The sequence below is a fragment of the Lontra canadensis genome, unplaced genomic scaffold, assembly GCF_010015895.1.
Source record: "Lontra canadensis isolate GAN:19392208 unplaced genomic scaffold, GSC_riverotter_1.0 scaffold19, whole genome shotgun sequence".
NCBI lineage: Eukaryota > Metazoa > Chordata > Mammalia > Carnivora > Mustelidae > Lontra > Lontra canadensis.
Genome location: NW_022631013.1, coordinates 22,521,622 through 22,543,663, shown reverse-complemented (window position 1 = coordinate 22,543,663; position 22,042 = coordinate 22,521,622).

Sequence of the window (22,042 nt, the reverse complement as noted above, 5' to 3'; positions counted from 1 at the left end):
TGCAAGCAGGATGATCAGGCCACCCCGAGGCCTCGGTATTTGGTGCCTGTGTCACTGGGGTTGGGTTACTGCTGAAAGATGCAGGGGTTTCCCTGGGGCTGATGACTTGCCACCACTCTAGACTGGTACCACTTTGTAGAAGTCATGCTTAGAAACAGGCCTGTCCTTCTGACCTGGGGAATGGTGGCACTGTTTTTACTCGCTGTCTTTGATAATTTGAAAATTCTGAGTGGAGGGCATTTGACTGCTTTGGGAAAAATACAAAGCATTACAAAAACCCTGTAATTATACTAGGGTCCGCCATTGCTGGAATTGGTGGCTACCAGCCCACGAGAGCAGAATACGCACCTCCCTTCTCAAATGCGTGGTCAGCGATGTCAGTCTGGTGGCTTGGAGACAGCTGTGAAGTATTTGCACCATAAATAGTGGCCGATACATCAAATAATCACTGATCTCATCTCATTCCCGGGAAGAACCATGCAAAGCCACCACTCAGAGCAGAAAACAGACCTCCTGGTGCAGACGCAGTGCCAAACTCCAGCACGTGGGAATGGCCCAAAAAGCAACCCAGAAAAAACCATCACACCTTTCGTGAGCACTTGCCTGATGACTCTGAAGCAAAGAGACATCATTTTTTATTTTTTTTCCTCCAGAGCCGGGATTCTTTTTGGAACACAGTAACAAGAGACCTCCCTGTGGAACCAGAAGGCGAGGGTGTGAGTCCTCACCATTGCCTAGAAATATGGGCTCCTGGGTTGGTCCCCAGCCTCAGTTTCTAGAGCTCTGTGATGAAGCTGATGAACTATTTCCCACACTGATCATGAAGACTGAACAAAATCATAGCCATGAAACAGAGTTCGGGGCAAACAGCAGACAGTAAGATGAATACCAGTTGATGGAGAAAATGTGGGAACCACCTTGCTAGCGAAATGAAGAGTTCCTCTCTTCCTGCAAGGGGAAGTCCATCCCTCCAGGTGGATCTACCACTACCCCCATGTTAAGCTCATATTTCCATCTGCCCAGACCATGGCAATCCGTGCCCACTCGGAAGAGCTAAGGGGTGGAAGGTCTGATCACAGGCCCTCTCCACTGGCAGTGCTGGTGGAGCTGGCGATGACTCCCTCAGGAGCTGTCACAGCCAGATGCCGGCAAGCATGACAGCTCTAGAAACTTTTCCAGCTGTAGCATCCTTGATCACGGGGAATTCTCTAGACTCGGGAAGAAACAAATCTTATTAACTGTGCTGTAAGCATGCTTTCTTCCTCTAAGATCTCTGGAGAAAGAACTGTCTGTGGCTGGGAGTCTTAAAAGATGAGTCTAGCAGAAGGTCTGAGGGCAGGCCTCTGCTTATTGTTGCCACATAACAAATCACTCCAACACGCAGGGGCTTAAAACAGCCGTGTTAGCACACTCACACATTTTGTGGGTCGGGGATTTGAAAAGGAAACAGGCTTGATGCTACTCCCCAGTGCCTGAGGACTCAAATGGGAAAACTCAGACTGGGGGTGACTCAGCAGCAAAGAACTGGAATCATCTGGAAGAATCGTCACTCACGTGTCTGGCTGTCGGCAAGGTCCTCCGCTGGTGGTTTCAACCGGAGAGCGTGCACGTGTCCGGTCCTTGTGGCCTGGGCTTCCCCACAGCATGGCAGCCACATGCCTCTCAAATGTCACCTAAGGACTCCCAAGGCAGATGTCCCAACTTCCCAGAGGGAAGCCCATCTCACTCTCCAGCCCTGACAGTTCATGACCTGGCATCAGAAGTCACTCAGTGTTACCTCTGCAGCATTCCATTCTTTCTAAGCAAGTTGGGGGTCCTGCCCAGACTCAAGGAAAAGGGAATTAGAGTCCACATCTTGATGGGAAAGTGGTGAGATTCTAGAAAAGCGCAGAATGGAACGTGGTACTACTTCCATCCTTAGAAAATGTGCTCTTTCACAGGCCCCAACAGTGGTACCTTCACTTCCCATCTGTATATTGTGGAAAACTACAGCTTTGATGTCTGCCCTTGGCCTTCTCCTCTGCAAGCCCCAGGCTGGGTCAGGTCCATTGTTCCTTCACGATGTCCCCATTAAAGGATTTTGCAAGCAGCTTGGGAGCCAAAGCCATGACTTGTTCATCTGGAATCTCCCATCCACGTGCTGCTCCTGGCACAGAACCGGGCCCAGAAGTGGCTATGGAATTGGGATTATTATAGAACATAATAATTTTAATAAACATCTAATAGGGCTTCTTATATGTCAGGTACTACTTCTAAAACTGCTAAGTGCTTTAGAGATATTAACTCATTTAATTCTTCAGGGTGTTTTAGGAGGTAGGGATGAGGGTCATTGCCCATTTGGCAGACAAGAAAGCTGAGGCTCAGGCAGGTTTAATGACTTGCCCAAGATCGCTCAGCTGACAAGCGGCAAAGTCAAGATTTGAATTCAGCAGCCTGATTCCTAGAGTTGGCACTCTCGAGCACTATGCCACACTGCTTCCCAGGGTGTGGGCAGCCCTTGTCAACGGGACAGGCTATTGAAGTTTCCATGTTGAACCTGCCACCTCCTTGCACCGATGCACACCTTCTGCCCTCTCTGGGTGTCCATGTATTTGTGAGGTGACACACAGAGACTAGACGTCCGAGGGCTTTACAGGCCTGCTCCGTATGCTGTGTCTTCGCAAGTGGACTAAGCCAAAAGCTCAACCTTTTATGAGACAAGCTTTCATGGTCCTCTAGAAAGAGCTTAATGGGGTCTTTTCAAAGGTTACTGAGGACCCGAAGTGCTGGGATAAAAAGCTGTAAACCAGAATACAGCATTCATTTCAAGTCATTCATCCCAGGAATGTATGCCGAGCACCGACTGGTGCCAGATGCCATGTGAACCTGTGGATTCAGAGCGAGTCAAGGTACACAGGCCCTCCCTCGAGGAGCTCATGGTGTGTGTGGGGGTGGGGGTGAGCTGACCCAAACACAGAACCAGAAATTACAAGGGAACAGGGAGATGAGTGTGACTCTGGAGTGCCAGGAGCAAGCAGCACAGCCACGGGACCCGGCTTTGAGAGGAAGAGAAAAAACTGCCTGATTCTCATTTTGTGATCCTGGCCAGCTGAGACAATTTTCTGGGACTGCTCAGAGCTCTGCAGGAGAGGCAATCTGCTCTGAGACACGATGTTCCAGTCCTCGCTGTCTTTTCTTGACATCAAATTCTTGCCTGACCTACACTCATTGCTTTAGTGGACTTTTGGAGCTCCTACCAGGCCAGCAAAAAGAATGAGGGCACATGACCCCAGAGTGACATTTTGATCTCCTTTTTAATTTTGATAGCACACAAAAACCCAGCACAACAAGGAAGAGCTGACAGGTGGATGGCAGCATCTCTTCACTCAGACGGGCCATCGCCAGGTACCTTTCCACTTAGAAAGGGACCAGAGGAGGAGCAGGAAGGCCTGGTGAGGTGGGCCTGCACTAGGGAAGCCACAGGCCAGGACAGGACTACAAATTGGACCCCCCCAGCCCGGGCTGCCTGCAGCCGGTCCTGATGCCTCAACTGACTGCCCCATCAAAAGGCAGCACAGGGGAGAGCTGATGAAAGGTAAATGCCTTCCATTTGTTCCACTCAGCAGTGCTATTAGTAGCACACGGAAAGAATTTTGGTGTCAGATTTTTATCCCGAAAGCCTCAATTGGATAGCGTGGTATTTTGCTTCCATAGCAATCTGCTTCTGATAGGATTTCCCTCCCGTTCCTTCAAACTCCCCCACTTCATGCCTCCCAAGAGCAAAGCTTTGATTTGTTTCTTCATCCCTTCTCTCCTCCACCTCGAGGACAATGGCCGACGGCAGCCATTTTCTGACTCTTACTTGCTGGAGGTCCCTCCCTGCCCTGATGACTTCCTGGCCACCCTCCTGAGACCGGGATCACGATCTCCCCTCACAGACGAGGCTGTGGGGCTCTGAGAAGCAAAGTCACTGAGCTGGGTTCCCACCTCGGGGCAGTGGCAGAGGGATCCACCGCACCTGCCGCCTGGACCCCGGAAGGGCCCCACAAACGCCAAGTCCCTGGGACCTGGTGTCACCTGAGCTGCTCCAGCTTCTCATAGCTATTCCCTGCAGAACAGTCGACACTGGCTGGGGGCCGTTTTCAAGCAGCTTTGTAGCTTTTCATAAAACCCCTTGCATTTTCCCTCCAAAAGTAATTTTTCTGAGTTCAACACAGAGTCAGAGTTTCACTGTTGTTATTTAACAAATGGCAGAGGTTTTGACGATTGCCTTGTTGTCTTACTTGGTATCACTGAGAACTTGCTACATCTACTTCAAGGGAATAAAATGATACCAGAATAGATTTATGGAAAATGAAAACAGGAACTGGCAAAGTCAATGCTATTTCACAATTTTTGCTAAAGGAGTTTGCAACATTTGGATTTAGTTGTGCTTTTCTCTCTCTCTTTTTTGTGCTGTTTCAAATGAATTAGTCTGAATATAAAACATTTTGAACTTGCTAGAATGCCACGTGCCTCGCTCAGAGGCAGAGGGGGAGAACTCCATGAAAAATCCAAGTATTAATTTGCATTTCATAGGAGACCTTCTCCGCTCCCTTTTCCCCGAAATCAGGAAGCTGATTTCTCTGTAACCTCAAATGAGCTTGTGCTGTCTCTTTAGAGAACAGAAAGAACAATATCCCCTTTAAAGAGAAGCCGCTCCTGCTATGGTGTAGGGGCCACCGTTGGCTCTCGGGTCCAAAGACAAAGGCTGGTGGTGAGCCTTTGAAACATCTCTGAACCTCAGCGTCGCCATGTCTGAATCCACACCATATGCCCCAGAAAGACTGCTGAAGGGCTAAGCTAACCCATGTAAGTGAAAGAAGTTTGTAAAAGGGTTTTAAATTCTTCTTGACCTAGCGAATGGGGTGATCCCTGAAGCCATCATCACAGTTGTGATCTAGAATATAACTTAACACACAGGCAGGAACTTAAAGACACCTGCCGCGCCTACATGAAACAGTTTCCACACAACAACCTCGGCGCTGGTTCTGGCAAGCGTGTGATTTTATGGTAAGGCTGCATGTTTTAGAGTGATTGCAGGAGTCTGTGATGATTCAGTCAAGGGCTTGGCTTACACTGACCTTTGGTACGAAAGGCGGAAAAAAAAGACTCACTTTGTCATTCATTTATTCATTCATTCAACAAACCTTAAATGCCTTTTACAAGGAAGAACGTAGGTGCCAATAAGGAAGAACAGAAGCATTTTAGAAGCACAATTTACGTAGGCTTCCCACATGTTAAATATTCATTTACCAAAAATGGGTGGGAAATTGCCCTGCAACCTACTAAGGTCATAGAGAGGTGAGACTTTCACTTTAGAAATCATTTGGACTCCTAACTTAAAGTAGGCCCCAGAGATTCCCCTCATTCCTTGTTGGAGCGTCTGATGCAGTTTAAAATGATCAAGCATATTTTAAATGTGTGCCCTACCTTCATCTGTAATGTATCTCTTTCCAGGTAGATTTTCTCCAGTCCATTGGAAGCAGGAAGATTCTACAATTAATGGACATCGAGTGGAGGGCAGGACATCCAACAAAGACACAGGCCTTTTCCAGTGAGGGTTCCTGGAGGCCTATGACTCCCATCCTCTGCAATGGCCTGAGGTATATGGAGAGTCTCAGTTGGTCTTTCTGGGCTTGAATTTTCTTAAAAGATCAGGTGCTACCAGCCTGCCACCCTGACTCATTCCACCACAACCTGTGCAGGCCAGGCCTTTTTAGGGGATGCGTGGGCCTTTTTAGGGTCTCTTGGGCCATAAGAGACTTCCTTTTGTTACCTGTGCTTCTCCCCATTCCTCTCTGCTTCCTGGGTGCAAGTGGAAATGCACAGGAGGGCCTGTGGGGCAAGGAGATGCTGAGGTGTCCTGTTCCTTAGACATAGGTCCCGCAGGGTTTGGGGAAAAGCTCTTCCCTGAAAGGACATTGAGAACTGGGAAAAGCAGGACATAAAGAGGGTGCACCATTTTCTCTAGCTTTACCTTTAGCAGGAAACGGGGGTGCAGAAGAAAAAGCACATGCTCTTTGGGGTTATACTGAGGTCCTTATACAAGCTTGTCCTTTCAGCTCACGCCGTGTAAACTAAACCTCTGTCCTCTCACCTGTAAGAGGGGCATGACAATAATAACCCTAAAGGATGTGCTGGGAAGACGAACCGAAGAAACTACTATCTAAAAAGCAGCAAGGATTCTATCAGTGCAGAATAATGGGCCCAGAAATAACAGTTAACACCATGGCCCTGAAGGGGCAGAACATTTTTCCTTATGCCCTTCTGCACTCCTTGGCTGGTCCAATAATCAAATTGGCATAAGACAGATTAACAGGAGAGAAACAAATTTCACATGTACAATAGCCCCATAAAAACAGGAAAGCCCAGAGAGCAGCCAGGTAATGGAGGCTTACAGAACATCCTAAGCCACGGAAAGGGGTACCAGTCTGGGTCTGGGGTCCAAGGGGAGCGAGGCCTTTCACAGGAAGGGAGAGATATTTGGAAAACAAAGCAGCCCTGTTGTGCAGATCAGTTTCTCAGGTAAAAGAGGTGTCTCTGGTAATAACTTTCTTCCTGGCAGCTTTCCAATGCAAATTTAGGCAGGTGATGGGAGGAAAAGAACTTTTCCTGAATCTGCTGGGTTTTAATTGCCTTAACTCAAAACACTACTTACGTCAAAGAGGCATATTTTGGGGTAACAAAATCAGCTCCCTTTTTATCCCATTATGGTCTCAGTCATAAGTACTAATGCAAGCAGGAGGCAGGAGCTGCTAGTTATCTTCCCAGCAGTAGGGATGACTGGAGATGAGCCCACTGCCCCTCAAACCTCCTGCTCTGACCTTTTCCTGTACCTCCTGGCTGTCCATCCCAACCCCAAAGCTTCTTCAAGGCACCATCTGCGTTCCCCACCAAGAATCTTCTCCCTATCTTCCTTCTGGCATCCCTATCAAGTTCATGTCCAAAGGTTATGGGACAAGGGCCTCCACCACTGTCCTCAGTGAGCCATCCTCACTTCTTCACACCCGCGGGTACCCAGGCCCAAGCCCACATCATCTCCCTGCTGTGCTGTAACACTGCCACTTCTCTGGCCTCTCTCCTCTGATCCTTCTCCCTGCCACCCCCTCCACATCCATAACCTCCAGACCATATCAACCTCCTATGTAGCAGCTCTGGAACGGGGTGCACATGCCCTGTGGGTCCTCAAGCCAATCCACTGAGGACAGAAGATAAGTGTCGGCACTCTCTGTTCTATATCATTCATTTTCATTTCTATTTGTGTTTTATACTTTGAGCTAACATTTGCTGAGCTCTCACTCCACTGAGCCCCACTCTATTTACTCTATATCCTCATCACAGCAGCCCTGGGTGATCGTCGTATTTTAGAGGCAGGGAAACTGAGGCCCAGCTACATGCAGTAACTTGCCTGTGGTCACATAGCCGGTAAGTGACCAAAGTTGTGCTTGTAGAAGTACTCAGATACTATAACACACATGCCTAATTTATGAATAAGTAAATAAAGATGTACAAATTGGGGCAGAATGCTTGAAAAAAAATTTTTTGCCATGGTTATACAATATTAAAAGTTTTAGATTAAATTTATACTCTTTACCTTGGCCTTCCAGATGAATTCTATCTGGCTACTGCCTACCTCTGCACTCTTCGTTCTAGGGACTTCCCTCCCATTACGGAAGCACAAGGCTTCCGGTTTCCAGGTGTTTGCGTATGCTCTTATCTCTGCCCGGAATGCCCTTCCTTCTGGACCTGTCAGTGCAGGCAAGATTTGAACTGCAGCGGAAAATTTGTGCTTTAATGGGAAACTCGGATTGTCTCGAAGACACCTTTCCCTGGTGATCTGACTCTGATTCTATGGGAGCTATTTTACAACTCTGGAAATTGTAGCTAGCTGACAGCAATGCAAAATAACCCTTGTTTATAGACATGTAAATCCTGTCCTATCCACAGAGGTTCAACTGACTTTTCTCCTCAGTGAAAGAAGCTGGTTTTGCCTCTATTTGCACATTCATTTCAATATTCCTCCCTGAGGCATGTGCCAGTTCTTTGGATTGTCCCGGTTTTAACACCTGCCTGGTTCCCTCACTGATGATGAGGGAAATGAAAATTTGAGCCCATGTCTAGTTTCTACCTGTATGGGAGTGAAGATACCATCCTTGTTTCAAACGGTCATTAGGCAACATGGATTTTGACCCAGAGCCCATGCTCTTTGCTCTCATCCTGTTCAGACAACCAACCGTCAACTGAATACCTACTTAGTACCAGGCCCTGTGTTGGGAGCTGGGGATCAGCAATGAGTGAAACATGGTTCCCACTACCCAGAGACTCCAGGTCAGGTGGAAAGGAGAGGCAGAACACAAAGAGAAACTGTGGTATCAAAGTGAGGAGTCCCTAGTCCTGGTTGGGAACATGGAGAAAGTTTCCTGAGAATAATAATGAATATAATAAGATAATCCCATTACAACAAATACTAACATTCTACTCAAAAAACATTAGACAAAATAAAATTCTGTGGTGACTCTTACTTAAATGAAGTGAAGCAAACCTTGGCCACATTTGGTTTCTCGTGAGATATGTTAATAATGCTATTTGGCCTACACTGCATTTTAAATAAAAATACCCCTTTCCAAAGAATACAGTCCAATATTTCCAAATACCATGTACAGAACTGATTAGTTGGAATTATTCAAACAATCATCATCAAACAGCCATCCCCCAAAAAGAGAAAGACACAGCTATACAACAATAGGACAAACAGCTTTCCTGACACCAGGCCAAAGGAATTGCAAGCATGTGTGGATCTGAAATTAAAACTAAGACAGAAATGTATCTACCTGAGCTTTGGATTGGTAATCCACATGCAAACTTGTCTCCCACCAAGGGAAGTGATTTTATTTAACTTCATTCCAAGCTCCATCCCCACTTCACTTATTCATTCATTCACCCATTTTCAGTTCATCCATTAATTCATCCTAAAATCTGAATGACTGTTTGGGTCTATAGAAGCTTGAGGGGCTATTTGATGAAAAAAACCTCAGTTCTTGTCTTCAAAAGATTCGTATTCTTGTTAAGCAGGGGTATGGGGGCAGGGCCCACAGGTAAATACCCATAATGCAAAGTAACTATGTTCTCATAGAGGTTATATTTGGAAGGAGATGAGAACAGAGGGGACAGTGATGACAAGCAGACGAGTTTCTACCACAGGGAAGACACAGGGCGAGGGTGGGCCAGATAAATCTGACATGTAAACTCATTCCCACTTCCAGGAGCATGTGTGTCAAGAACATGGTTAAAGTATAATTTTGGAAAAGCTAAAAGCATGACTTTTCTGCAAACATAAAACAGGTCAAAGATTTCATTCAACTCCTTAACTAATAAGATGTTAAAACCAGTTCAAATGAGAATTTAAGAAATGTAAGAATAAGACTCCAGACTGGATACCAACCTGGTTAATGTCTCACAGGGCCAAGAACAATCAGCTTTGGGTCATTTCAAGAGGATCCTGACCATGCTGCCTTTCCTTCTAGGTTCAGTGAGCTGGGCTCCATACCCGACTAATCATCTGACTGCCTTGGGGTGTGCGGCCCCCCTTCAGTCAAGCCCAAGATGACCTGGCAGGATCACCTTCGTTCTTTATGTCACTTCTTACTAGGTTCTACTTAAAGGATATAATGACAGTTTATAGGAAAGAAGTATTTAGGCATATGATATTGAGTAAAGGGAAGCACATCATGTTGTAAGGCCCATGGTGTCCCAAATTAACTGTGACTTAGAAACAGGCATTAGATCATACTGGATGTTCTTCCAATGTACTTCTGGGCTTTCAGCTTTGATTGGCTTTCTACTGAGTGGGCTATTCGAAATTCTTTAGGGGCTGAAGTTAACTTGCAGATTTTCTTTTTTCCTTTCCTTTCTATCCCTCCCCCTCCCCTCCCCTCCTCTCTCCCTTCCCCGTCTCTTTCCCTTTCCCTTTCCTTTCTCCTCTCTTCCTTTTTTTTTTTTTTTTTTTTTTTTTTTCTGTTTGGTAGAGATGCAAAATCTCTGACTGTCCTGAGCTCACATGGTTTACACCACAATGATCTCAATGATATTTATTTCAGTGGCAGCGGGTTTACCTGGTTTGGAGTTTTTCCATGTCAACTGTAGCAGCAGTGGTGGAACCAATAGAATGAGCTGATTTGTCAAATCTTACTCCCGTCCCCCGAGTTTTGAGACGATTCAACCAGCACAGAATAAGAAAGAGTCTGGTGTTTTTAAGAAACAAAAGGAAGCTTGTTATGACAGACAAGTAGTTTGGGGCGTGGGGACAATAGGGCAAAGTGGTATGAAGAAGTTGGGAGTTGTGTTTAGGAGCGTGCAGATGATTTTGAATCCTGGACCTGAATGAAAGGTAAGGGATCACTCCCAGGGGGGCTTAAGTCAGAGTGAGACATGGTCTATTGTGCAGGTTGGCAGGACTGCTCTGAAAGATTTTGGAGTCAGGACACTGAACAAGGGCATGGGAAATAATTCCCAGCTAAATGATGAAGGCTTGGGCATTTTAGAGAAACAATGAAGTGACAGAATTCAGACAGTCAGGAACAATTCACTTGAGAAGTAAAAGAAAAGAAAATTTGAGGATCTCTCAGTTTTTAAATGTGAGTGTCTAAGAGGAAGGCGGTGCCATATTAAAAAAATAAAGAAAGAAAAGCAGGTTTAGGAAAATGGGTTGAAGATGACAAATTTAGTCCCACAGTGGGCAGTGGTAAGGTGCTGAGAAATCTCAGTGAACTAGAGAGACTCAGAAAGCCCACTGAGTCTTTGTTTTCCATTATGAGTCTACCTTGGAATAACATGTGCCCTTGAAAGTGTTTATAGAAGCAACACAATCCAAGTCTCATGCCACGATTCTGGCAGAATGGGAAGCTTCCACTGTCTTTTCGGTCAATTACTTCTGAGGATTTGAGTACCTGCCCTGTGTCAGGCATGTGCTGGGATGCAGAGGTTGCTCAGACATCGTCTCTGCCCTGTGAGAGTTCACAGCATCTGAGAAATGAGCAATAGCAGGTCACAGTGACTGGGGAGGAGGGGTGGAGAGGGGGCAGGAGCGTCACAGAGAGGAGCCCACCCTTCTCCTGGCTGTAGACATCCACTCTCCAGGGGCACAAGGTCAGCTGGCCAAAGGGTTTATGAGCTGCCTTCCTCTGATACAAGAAGTCACTCACAGGAGGAAGGGGAGAAAGTAACTAAAAATAAAGTGGTTTCTGATTTGAGTACATTGCGACATTCTTTGGGTCATTTTAAGGAACAAGTCCCTGTGTTCTTGCAGGGAGAACTTGGAAATCAGCAGCCGTAGGTGATTTGAGTTACAGTATGTTTAAGGGCTGGACCAGGCTTTCAGAAATCCTTCAGACATTGCTTCTCCCTAAAGGGAAGAGAGAACTTCATTTCCTTTCTTTCTTCTCTCTCACCCCCCATCTCCCTTTCTCTTCTCTCTCACCACCCCTGCACCTTACTTCCCTCCCACCCAACCCCTACCTCCATCCTTCTGGAACACAGGTGCTAAGAAATAGACTGATTTATTTGATCCCTTTACTTCCAAAAGCATAGCATCACCAAAAGTCCAGGTTCAGGTACAAGGTCTCGAGCCTTTTAAAAGCTGCATATATATTTCCAGAAGTCCTTATTGGAGAGAGGTGAGGCTTTTCAATTATCTATCTCAATCTTCCAAAGACTACCCTGTCCATGAAGCCTCCTCCCAATTAGACATGACTCTCTGTCCCTGCAGCTCACAAAGCGCCTGACCTGCATCTTTCTTTTCTGTTTCTTATAGTAACAACCCACAGAGACAGTGAGTCTAAGCTTGGCGTCCCTAGTGCCTAGCACAGTTCCAGGAACTTAGCAGGGGCTCGGTAGTTTTTGATGGATGAGGGAATTTATCCCTGACTCCTCAGCACCTGTCACAGTGCTGACCACCCAATAGGCTCTCAGTGGTTCCTGAATGAATGCATCAACATAAACTCAGCTTCTCTTTCTAACAGGTATTAGGGATTAGCTGAGTGGTTACTATATGGTTTCCTTTCCTTCCCCATTCCGCCCCCACCCCAGGGCCCAGACTCACATTTTGTTCCTGGTTAGTCCTGGGCATGGATTTAAAAACATTATTTTAATGAGGAACTCTCTGTACTTTGCAACTTTCATATAAATCTAAAATTATTCCACAATATGAATTAATTTTAAAATTTAATTTGTTCTTCCTTTGGAAATTTTCTTCTACCAGTTAACCACCAGAACACTGGGGAAGTTCTTTTTTATACCTCTTTTCATTGAAAATCCTGCTTTTTATTTAACAATTTACATGTATATGCAAAAAGCCATTTATATAGCATTCATCCTGTGCCAAGAACCATTCTGGGTTCTTTATAAATATAACTCATCGGATCCTCGTAAAAACCCTGAGGTGGTAGTAGTCTCTTTTTACAGATGAAAAATTGAGGAGTGGAGAGGTTGGGTAACAGGCATCAGGAGGGACCAGACAGCATAAAGTCTGGTCCACTTAGGATGTTACTCTTTTCCTGGAGCTTCTTTTCTCATGAGCTGAGACATGGTCTCTGTCCATGCAGCCTGAATAATGTTGTATACGAGGTTCCACCGTAAGAGAGCCCCTGAACCAAAGCCATATGACACAGCTCAGAAAGAAAGGTACTACATTCGTTTTCCCTGCACATTTCATGGAAGAAAGAATGATCTCTCTTTCCAACAGTCTGCACCCAAAGCCAACTTCATGTCCTTTCTCGGAGGCTGAGTCAAGACCAAAGACTAGCCCAGCTGACAGTCAAGCCATTGCTTTATTCTTGTTGATTGGAGCAGAAGCCTAATGCTTCTACCACATATACTGTGTTTTTCTAACTGCATCAGCTCATCCATTCCCAAATCTTTTTTTTTTTCATTCCCAAATCTTTTAACGATTCCTTTTATGCTGAGCACTCTTCCCAGTTTCTGTCTATAGAGTTCTCTTCAGAGATATAGTCCTGCGTGTTCCCCTCCCCTGTTGTGTGGCTGAGACTGCTATCTCTTGGGTCACCCAAGCTGCCTTTGTGGCCTTATCTTCCACCTCCTGTGCTGACCTGCTGTCCTACGACATCCTCCCACCTGCAAGGTTCAGATACTTCCAACTCTTTTCGATCCACAGCATGGTTCTTCCTTTCCCTCTCCCTGAAACAAACTCTAATCCCTGGTCCATCTAGTAGATTTCTATCTATTTTTCATAACTTATCCCAAATGTCTTCTCTTCTTAGAAACTTCCCTGACATTACTAGGTTGCAGAGAAATTGCTCCTGGGGCCACACTGACTGTCTAGGCCCTGAATTCCCCATGCCATAGGCTTCCAAGTCTGTCCTAAAGTGAATCTATACAATTCTTCTCAGGATTCTTTTTTAATTAACAAACATAAATTGAACGGCACAGATCTTAAGTGTATAATTAGATGAGTTGTAACAAATATAGACACTCACAAAATAAACACATCAATTAAGAATTAGAACATTACCAGCAGCCTGGAATACTCCCTCATTTCTACTAATCAATCTCCATCTCTAGCCCCAGAGACAATCATTGTCCCAGATCTTTCAACAAAGATTCAACCTATGACTCAATTTCATATAAACAGAATCTTACAATCTCTCTTTCTTTTTGTCTGGTGTCTTTCACTCAACGTGTTTTCAAGATTAATCCTTGCTGTTTCATACCTCAGTAGTTCATTTGTTACTGCTGAGTAGTATTCCCCTGTATGAAGGTACCATAGTTTGTCCATTCTCTTATTGATGGAAATTTGGGTTGTTTCCAGTTCTGTGCCTCTATGAATAAAGCTACTGAAAACATTCTGTTGTAAGTCTTTTGTGAACGTATGTTCTTACTTCTCTTAGGTAAATACTCTTTCAAGGTGTCTGATATTACTACTACCAACTTATCAAACTCATTTCCCATTGTAAATCTGTTCAGTGTTTTTCCTGGACTTAAAGGCCCAGTCCAAGTTTTTAAAGACCACCCCCATAATAAGTCTATAAAAGAGCCATAATTGGGCGCCTGGGTGGCTCAGTGGGTTAAGCCGCTGCCTTCGGCTCGGGTCATGATCTCAGGGCCCTGGGATCGAGTCCTGCGTCAGGCTCTCTGCTCAGCAGGGAGCCTGCTCCCTCCTCTCTCTCCGCCTGCCTCTCTGTCTACTTGTGATCTCTCTGTCAAATAAATAAATAAAATCTTAAAAAAAAAAAAGCCATAATTAACCCCAAGGAGCTTGTCCAAGGTGTTGCTCAAAGAACAACATAGAACTAGAAGATAGTTTCCAATCCCAAGGCCCCAACTCTTTGCCTTCTGAGAAGAATGCCACCAATGGTATGTGTGTTTGGTATGCTCCCAAACACATGTGCCATCCCCCATCCCTGAAGTTCCTTCAAATCAGCTCCCTTTTCCTCCAGCCAGTGTTTTGAGGCCTTCAAAAGTCAAGGGTCCTACAAAGGGTAGGCATCCCAAGTCCAGGATCCATTTTTCTTCTTTATTTTCTTGCTACCCCTGGCAAATAAATATCAACCAGCCAACTGTGGCTATCCCAATATTTCCTGATAACCCTGTTACGGAGGAGAGGGTATAGATAGTTGAGCCATCAAAATACGAACTCACCTGGTACCAAATCCAACAGAAAGAAAACCTTTCTTTACAAGTTTATTTTATATCAGATGTAAGGGACACAAAGGTGACTAAGGGCCAGTCTTGAGTTTCAGGGAACTCACAGCCTGGTGAAGGCAGACATATTATTAAACATGGCAAATAAGAGAGGCCTTCGTTTTAGCTCTAAATGGTGGGGGGAGAGATCCTTTCTGGAGAAGTTGTGACTGGAAGCTTTCTTGAAGGTGACAGCACTTGTGATAATCCTTGAAAATTGATTTGTTAGATTTCTACACTGGGAATAGTGTGAGCCAAGTCCCAGAGGTGGGGAGTGCAGTGAAACTAAAGAGGGCAGTGACTAGGACAGTGTGGCTGGGTTCCCAGTCATGGAAATGGTGAAAGACAGGGTGGTGAAGTTGGCTGGCTGAGACCCCAGTGCCGCCCCCCCATGGGTTTTGACTTCCCCTGATGGGAATCAGGAAGCAGATGCGTGTTTAGGAAGATGCTGGGAAGCTGAGGAGTTGGGACTGTGGAGGAGGAGAGAAGAACAGCAAGGAGACCAAAGGTGTTATGGGATGAAAGAAGACACAGGCCTTGATGGAGAGCAGGGACAATTGATGGGAAAAGCACAAAGGTAAGAAACCAAGAAGAGAAGTGATGTCCTTAAGTACAAACTAGCAGAGCAGAAGGAAAGGGGCTCTAAGGCCAGACCCTTAGATGGCACCCCAAGGACAGAAGTGGGCACCACGGCAAGTGGTGGCACAGGACAAACTTGAAAGGAGCAGCAACAGAGATGGGGCCAGAGCCTGCTTCAGGGAACTGGGCCCCAGAGCAAGTGGGCCTGACAAGGTCAGCTAGGATGTTGTTTGATCTTCTATTTAGTTGAGTTTGGTTTGGTTTTTTAAAGTCTGGGTTGGGCAAATGCTACTACAGACTGTTGGGAACAAAAACACAGGGACTCTCTCTCAAGATTTAACTGACTGCTGAAGAGAAATTAAAGTTGAGAGGACATGTTCCTCCTCTCCTCAGAGACCCTTAGCTCTGAGACCTTGAGGAATTCAATTCACTTCCCACTTAGCCTGTGGTCCTCAGCTTCCTTCACTGCTGTAGCACATGCCTTCACCACCCTTGCAAGCTTGTTATGAAGATCAAAGGATAATGCAAATGAATGAAGTTCCAGAAAGCATGGACTGCTATTCTGAGAAGCTAGTCTTGCTGACATCATTATTGCTTAGTGAATGCCACTGGACAGGAAGGGAGACCTCGTGTTGGCACCAGCCCTTTACGCCAGCACCTAGAGAAGGTAAAACCATCACTGGTAACCTTTCATTTGGCCCAAGAAAATTTAAATGCTTAGTGTGTCTTGACCCAAAACCATGACACATTTTACAGTATGTTTCTAAGTAGCAATTTTCCATGAAAAAGAACAATGTCCCATGGCTTGAGGGGTTTTTAGCAAGACTTACTTATTTTTTCCCCCTCAAAGAATTTCTAAAGATTTCTGGAAACACCAAATCACCCTTGAATCCTTTAATTTCCTACCAATTACCCACAAAAGTACTTCTCACTAATATAATAGAGTCTAACATACTGAAGTACATCAAGCATTCATTTGGATAAACTGTAGGACCTAGACAGAGCAGGGAAGGTGAAGGAAAAGGGAATTCACAGGCTCCCCATCTCATCCTCATGTAGGGCTTCCCACCTAAAGTGACATTCTGAGGGAAAGGGGATTTTTTTTTACAAAAGAGGCAAATTTCTCATGGATAAAGAAAACCAGAGTCTGTGCTGGGGGTGGAAAGTTCTTGGCTGTGTCTCTAACAAACACCTGTGGAGCACATACGCTACCCACCATATCACCACCCCTGAGAAGACCCTGTGGCCCATTCACACTAAATAAGGTTCCTACATTCTAGGAGTTTCCAGAGTTTCTCAGGTTACTGAAAAACAAGCCATTGACCACTTATCTCTGCTTGAAAGAACTTTAGCTATGGGAGCTGCCTGTTCAATTTCATTTTCAATCAACAAAAGTGTGACTTCTTTACTTCAATGTCAGTTCAAGAAGATTAGTCTGCCACTTTGTCCCAGACTCATTTTCCTAGGCCTGGAGTTAGGTGGCCTCTGTCTCATGCTACTTATAACCCAGGGTATTAAAATTGGGGGTCAAGTGCAAGATGTGATCATTAAGAATCCCTTCTCTTCGCAAATGTCATACTGCCTGAACGCTGCAGTTTCATATTTGTTTGTTGTTTGTTTGTTTTTGAAACTCGTGGTTAGTCTTCTGCCAACCCAGAATGACATGAAGAACTGAGAATGAATCAGGTTAACGTGACCCCCGTACACAGAGAAGATGGACATTTAGAACTCCCCAAATCTGCACAGAAGTCAGGATGTTCTTTCTGTTCAGCTGCATATAGTGGTCAGATTAACCTAAACCCATCAGAAATCTAACTGTCCTTAGCCAGCCCAGAAAAGGTTTCAGGTTGCAACATAGGGGAAGCAGGGCTAAGAATAATACTATGATTAAAAAAAAAAAAAGTTGGTGAAAGAGGAGGGGGGAAAACCTCTAAACAAGGACTGGGCAAAGTCTCACAAACCAGTATGAAGGATACACAGGGGAATCCGTCTCAAGGTTGAATTGGTGACTGGACCAATTTGCCCTCCCTTAAAAACACTGGCATTGATTAGCGAGTGTGACTTTATAGACTATTTGCAGCTTTAGTTTTCATTCCAAGAAACTGGCAGCGTCTCTCACCACTGATCTCCCCAAATTGATGGATGGTAGCAATTATATAGAGTTATTTATGTAATGTGTTGTAATAGCAGTGCAAGTTGGCTGTCACTTTGACCCAGACACCCCCTCACCCAGTTATAAAGAAACCCCACCACAGAGCTGCCTTCAACAAGGGGCTAGGGAAAGAAAAAAAAAAAACAAAACAAAACTCTTCACCCCACCTTTTAAGGAAACCTCTTAGGAAGTTTGAAGGCCTTAGAGAAAACCATGCCTTTTTGGTAGAAAAACTGAGCAGTATTGCTCAATATTAACTTGTCTTTATGATTTATCAGTCCATCCGGGCATTTATTCCTGCCTGTTCTTGTAACGAACAAAGATTATTAATTTAAAGATTAAATTCTATTTTTTCACTAAGGGGATGCTTAATGACTGTGGATTATGTACAAAGTAGTGGTCTTGTTTCTAGGGAGATGCAAAGGTGAGCCATAGCGCCTGTGCTCAGAAGCAGGTGACTGGCAGCTTTACGATGAGAATAAGGATAATAACCACCATAACCACAGCTCTCATTTATTGAGCACCTGCTGTGTACCAGGCACTTTGATACACAGTCCCTTACAACTCACGGATGAGAATACCTTCTCTCCTGCCCTCTGGCCTTCAGTCATTGCCTTGTCTACTCCCCGGTGATCACGGGTTGTACTCCCACCTCAGGGTCTTGCCCTGTTTCCTCTACCTGGACTCTTCTTTGTCTAGATGCCCATGACTCATTCCCTCACCTTGTTCAGGTTTCTGCTCAAATATCCCTTTATCTGGCAGGCCTGTCCTAACCACTCTGGGTAGACTAGCAGCACGTTCACTCCCACTGACCTCACTCCACTTGTTTGCCCCCCCACTTGACACTCCTGACAAATTATACAGCCACTTGAAACTGCCTGGAAATGAGACAGCTGCGATAGCTGCACAAAACCATGATGTACTAAAAACCCAGAGTGAATTTTATAGTACGTGAACTACACCTCAATTTTTCAGTAAACAAACAGTATGAAAATAATTTATTGTCTCTTTCTCCCCCTCTAGGAGGCAAGCTGGACTTTGTTCCCTTTTCAGGTGTGTTCTTGGGGCCTAAAGAAGCACCGAGCACAGAGGATTTGGTAAATATTTGCTGAATGAAGGAACATATGAGAAGCAACCTTAAAAACTAAAAAAAAAAGCACTGATCAACCACAGGATGTTGGTGTTTTTAATTCTGTCAATGATTATCAGTTTTTCCTAGAAGTCAAATAGAATAACTCCTAGCACAGGTTGTCTGCTTCTCAAAGAATACATTGGAATCCTTATTCTTTCCTTTCTTTTTCGTTTTTTCCTAGTCAATTGCAATGTCATCAAACTGAGAAATTTAAAAAAAAAACCTTAACTGATAGGCATTTCTAGATTCACATACACTGGCTCTACCAATTACAGTTTACGACCTCAGTGAAATAACTCATTCTTTCAAACCTCTGTTTCCACATCTATAAAATAGGGGATCATAATATACTATTGAGTTCTTATGAGATTATACAACAGAATACACATGGAATATTCTAGCAGCATCTAAACATATACTAAGTAGCCAAGAAATGTTTTCATATCTGCCAAAACACCAGACCTTGAGGATATTCAAATTCCATCTGTAGGTACAACAAAATAAACCCCACTTCTCAAGATGTGTGAACCAAGATTTCAGAGCAACAAGAAAATGCCATGACTGCCCTTCCACTGGAGGTCTAGTTACATCCCCACCTCACTTCCCATCTTCATGAATGCAGACCTCTTTACTTCCACACCATGGGACTTGCTCAGCACAGCAGAGCAGAGAGAGTGCTGGTTTTTCCTTCCTCTCAGACAGATGTAGATTTGAACCTGAGATCCACCTAGCTGTAACCTTGAGTAAGGAACCTGAATACTATGATCTTCAGTTTCTTTACCCATTCAATAAAATCACATCTCTCTCTCTTTCTCTCTCCTTCTCTCTCTTTCTTGATGAGTAAAAGTGGAATGAAATAGGCAGGCAAACACAGTTTGTCTTTTCTAATAATATAGGTGCCTATTCCCTGCCCCTTTCACTGGGTGTCATCTTTAAGGACTATTCAGAAATACTTTCTCTCATTTACTATTCAGTCATCCAATACTGAATGAGTGCCTCCCCTCTGCCAGATGCTGGGTTTTGAGGAAACATGGGTTTATGGGACAAATGTGATCATTCAACCCTTACCCTTGCACAGTGTATAGTCTGCAGCTGCCCAGGCAGAAGCACCCTCTACTCTGCCCTTGGACCACATTCCAAGGGGACAGTAAAACCCGGGGTTAGGAGGAGCAAGCCGCCCTCAAATCCTTCCTCTTCTGTCCTCTCACAGTTCCAGATATCTAGGCATTTGAATATCTGGAGGGAGGAAACTTTGGTCCCTCCTCTTGATTATACACATGAATGAAAGCAAACCATCTCTCCAGCTTCTGAGAGTTCCAGGTTCTTTAAAAAGATGGAATCCCATTCTGGGCCTCAAAGGTCAATGGTACAAGAAGCTGGGCTGCCCTTAGACAGGACCCCAATCTCAGGAAGCATTAAAGGAACGCCAGATGAATCATCCACACTTGGAAATCGTATCCACCTATTACTAACATGATAAAAAAATAAATAAAAATAATTTTTAAAAAAAATGGATGTACCGGGGTACCTGGGTGGCTCAGTGGGTTAAAGCCTCTGCCTTCGGCTCCGGTCATGATCTCAGGGTCCTGGGATCAAGCCCCGCGTCGGGCTCTCCGTTCAGCAGGGAGCCTGATTCCCTTCCCGTCTCTCTCTGCCTGCCTCTCTGCCTACTTGTGATCTCTGTCAAATAAATAAAATCTTAAAAAAAAAAAAAAATGGATGTACCATTTCAGTGAATTTTCTCTGCAAGACTGAGGTTTTCATTCCCAAAGGGCACTTTTTCCTTATTCTCTGGACCAATAGCCTCATTGGAAACAAAGGCATTAATCCTCACAGGTAAAAAGATGATTTAAATCTTTGAGTAGAATGCAAATCAACTTGACTTCTAGCCTCTCTCTGTAAAAAGCCCTGTGTAAATATCAAAGCACTTTCATTGCTTGCCCCTAGGCACAGTTTGGTGGAAAAACACCTCCTTCCTTCCAGTAGATGCAGCCTTGGGAAAGAAACGGAGTCCACCCTGGTCCTTGACATGAGCTCAGACCTTTTGACCTTGAAAAATGACCTTCCAGGCTGTCACAAGTCTCCACTGCTTGGTAACACTGTGTCCCTATACACTTACAGATTAGACCTGTTCCCAAAGTATGCACCGGGACTGTCCGAATGTAACATTCACCACATGGATCAGTTTCTGTCTTAAAAACATCAGACTGTTTCATATCTAATAAGAAATTATTTTATAACACATCACTACATGCATAATCTCATTTAATGTCTACAAAACTCCTGTGAGGCAGGTATAATCCTTTTTCTAGGGGAAGAAACCAAAACTTAATAATTTTGTCTAAGTAGTAAAATCAAGACCCAAATCCTCATCCTTAAATTTCCAATCCAGTATTTTTCATCTGCTCCACAGCTGCCTTGCAACATTTTCCTGGACCCTCTTGGAAATTATATATGTATATAACACACACACACACACACACACACACACACACACACACAAGGAACATATATAGTAAAGAGATATCTGATTGCTATTCTTTCACAGGCAACAATGAGAAACTCAAGCACAGATTAGCCATGAGGAAGCAGAGAACAGAACTCCCTCCCTTTTTCTGCCTAGCTCTTTTGCCCTACTCCTGAAAATTTAAAGTAGTTTTAATGAACTGAACTTTCTTTAGAATGCTCAGTCTTCATCTGAAGAATCAGTATGGATTCTGTTTTCTCCATTTGTAAGGGAACCACTGCAAGAGAGATCCCCGGGCAGGGAAATGATCTGGGGCTCCCCATAGCCAGAACCGCTCACAAAGGGCAAACTTTCTTGAGGAGTACCCACAGAACCAGCCAAGTTCCACTGTGGCTTCAGAGTACATACACAAACACTTCTGACTTCATGGTTTTTAGCAATAGAGGAGTTCCAAAGAGTCGCATGAAAGCACACATCTAATCACTTCACTCAATAAACAGCTGTAACAGATACTCTTTTGGGAGGAGTGTGTAATTGTCTTTTTCTCCCCTTTGTACTGCACATTTCTTCATTCATCATTTTCCCACTATTTACATCTGTTCTCATTCTAAAATACCTTTCTTTACCTATTGGCTCCTGAACTTCTTAGAATGCATGGTTATAGAAGAATAAAACAGAGGGTTTTTTAAGTTATCACATTCCTGGATATGTACTCAAGAAGCCACTGTTTGTACCCTCTACCCATATTCAGCCCACAGCAAAGCATCCCTCTCAGAGCTCTGAGCAGATGGAGAGCAGAGATCAGATACACCAAAATCTAACCATCTAACCCCAACTGCAAAGTATGTGGAAGAATCTGGAGGAATCTGCTGCAGAATGGACTTCCAACAGCCCTCATCAACTGCTTTTCATCCTACTTCCCAACACACCACGGTCAAGGCTCAGGGGCAAGAACCAAGAAAGATAATTTCAAGGAGGAGACGGAAATGCCATGCCC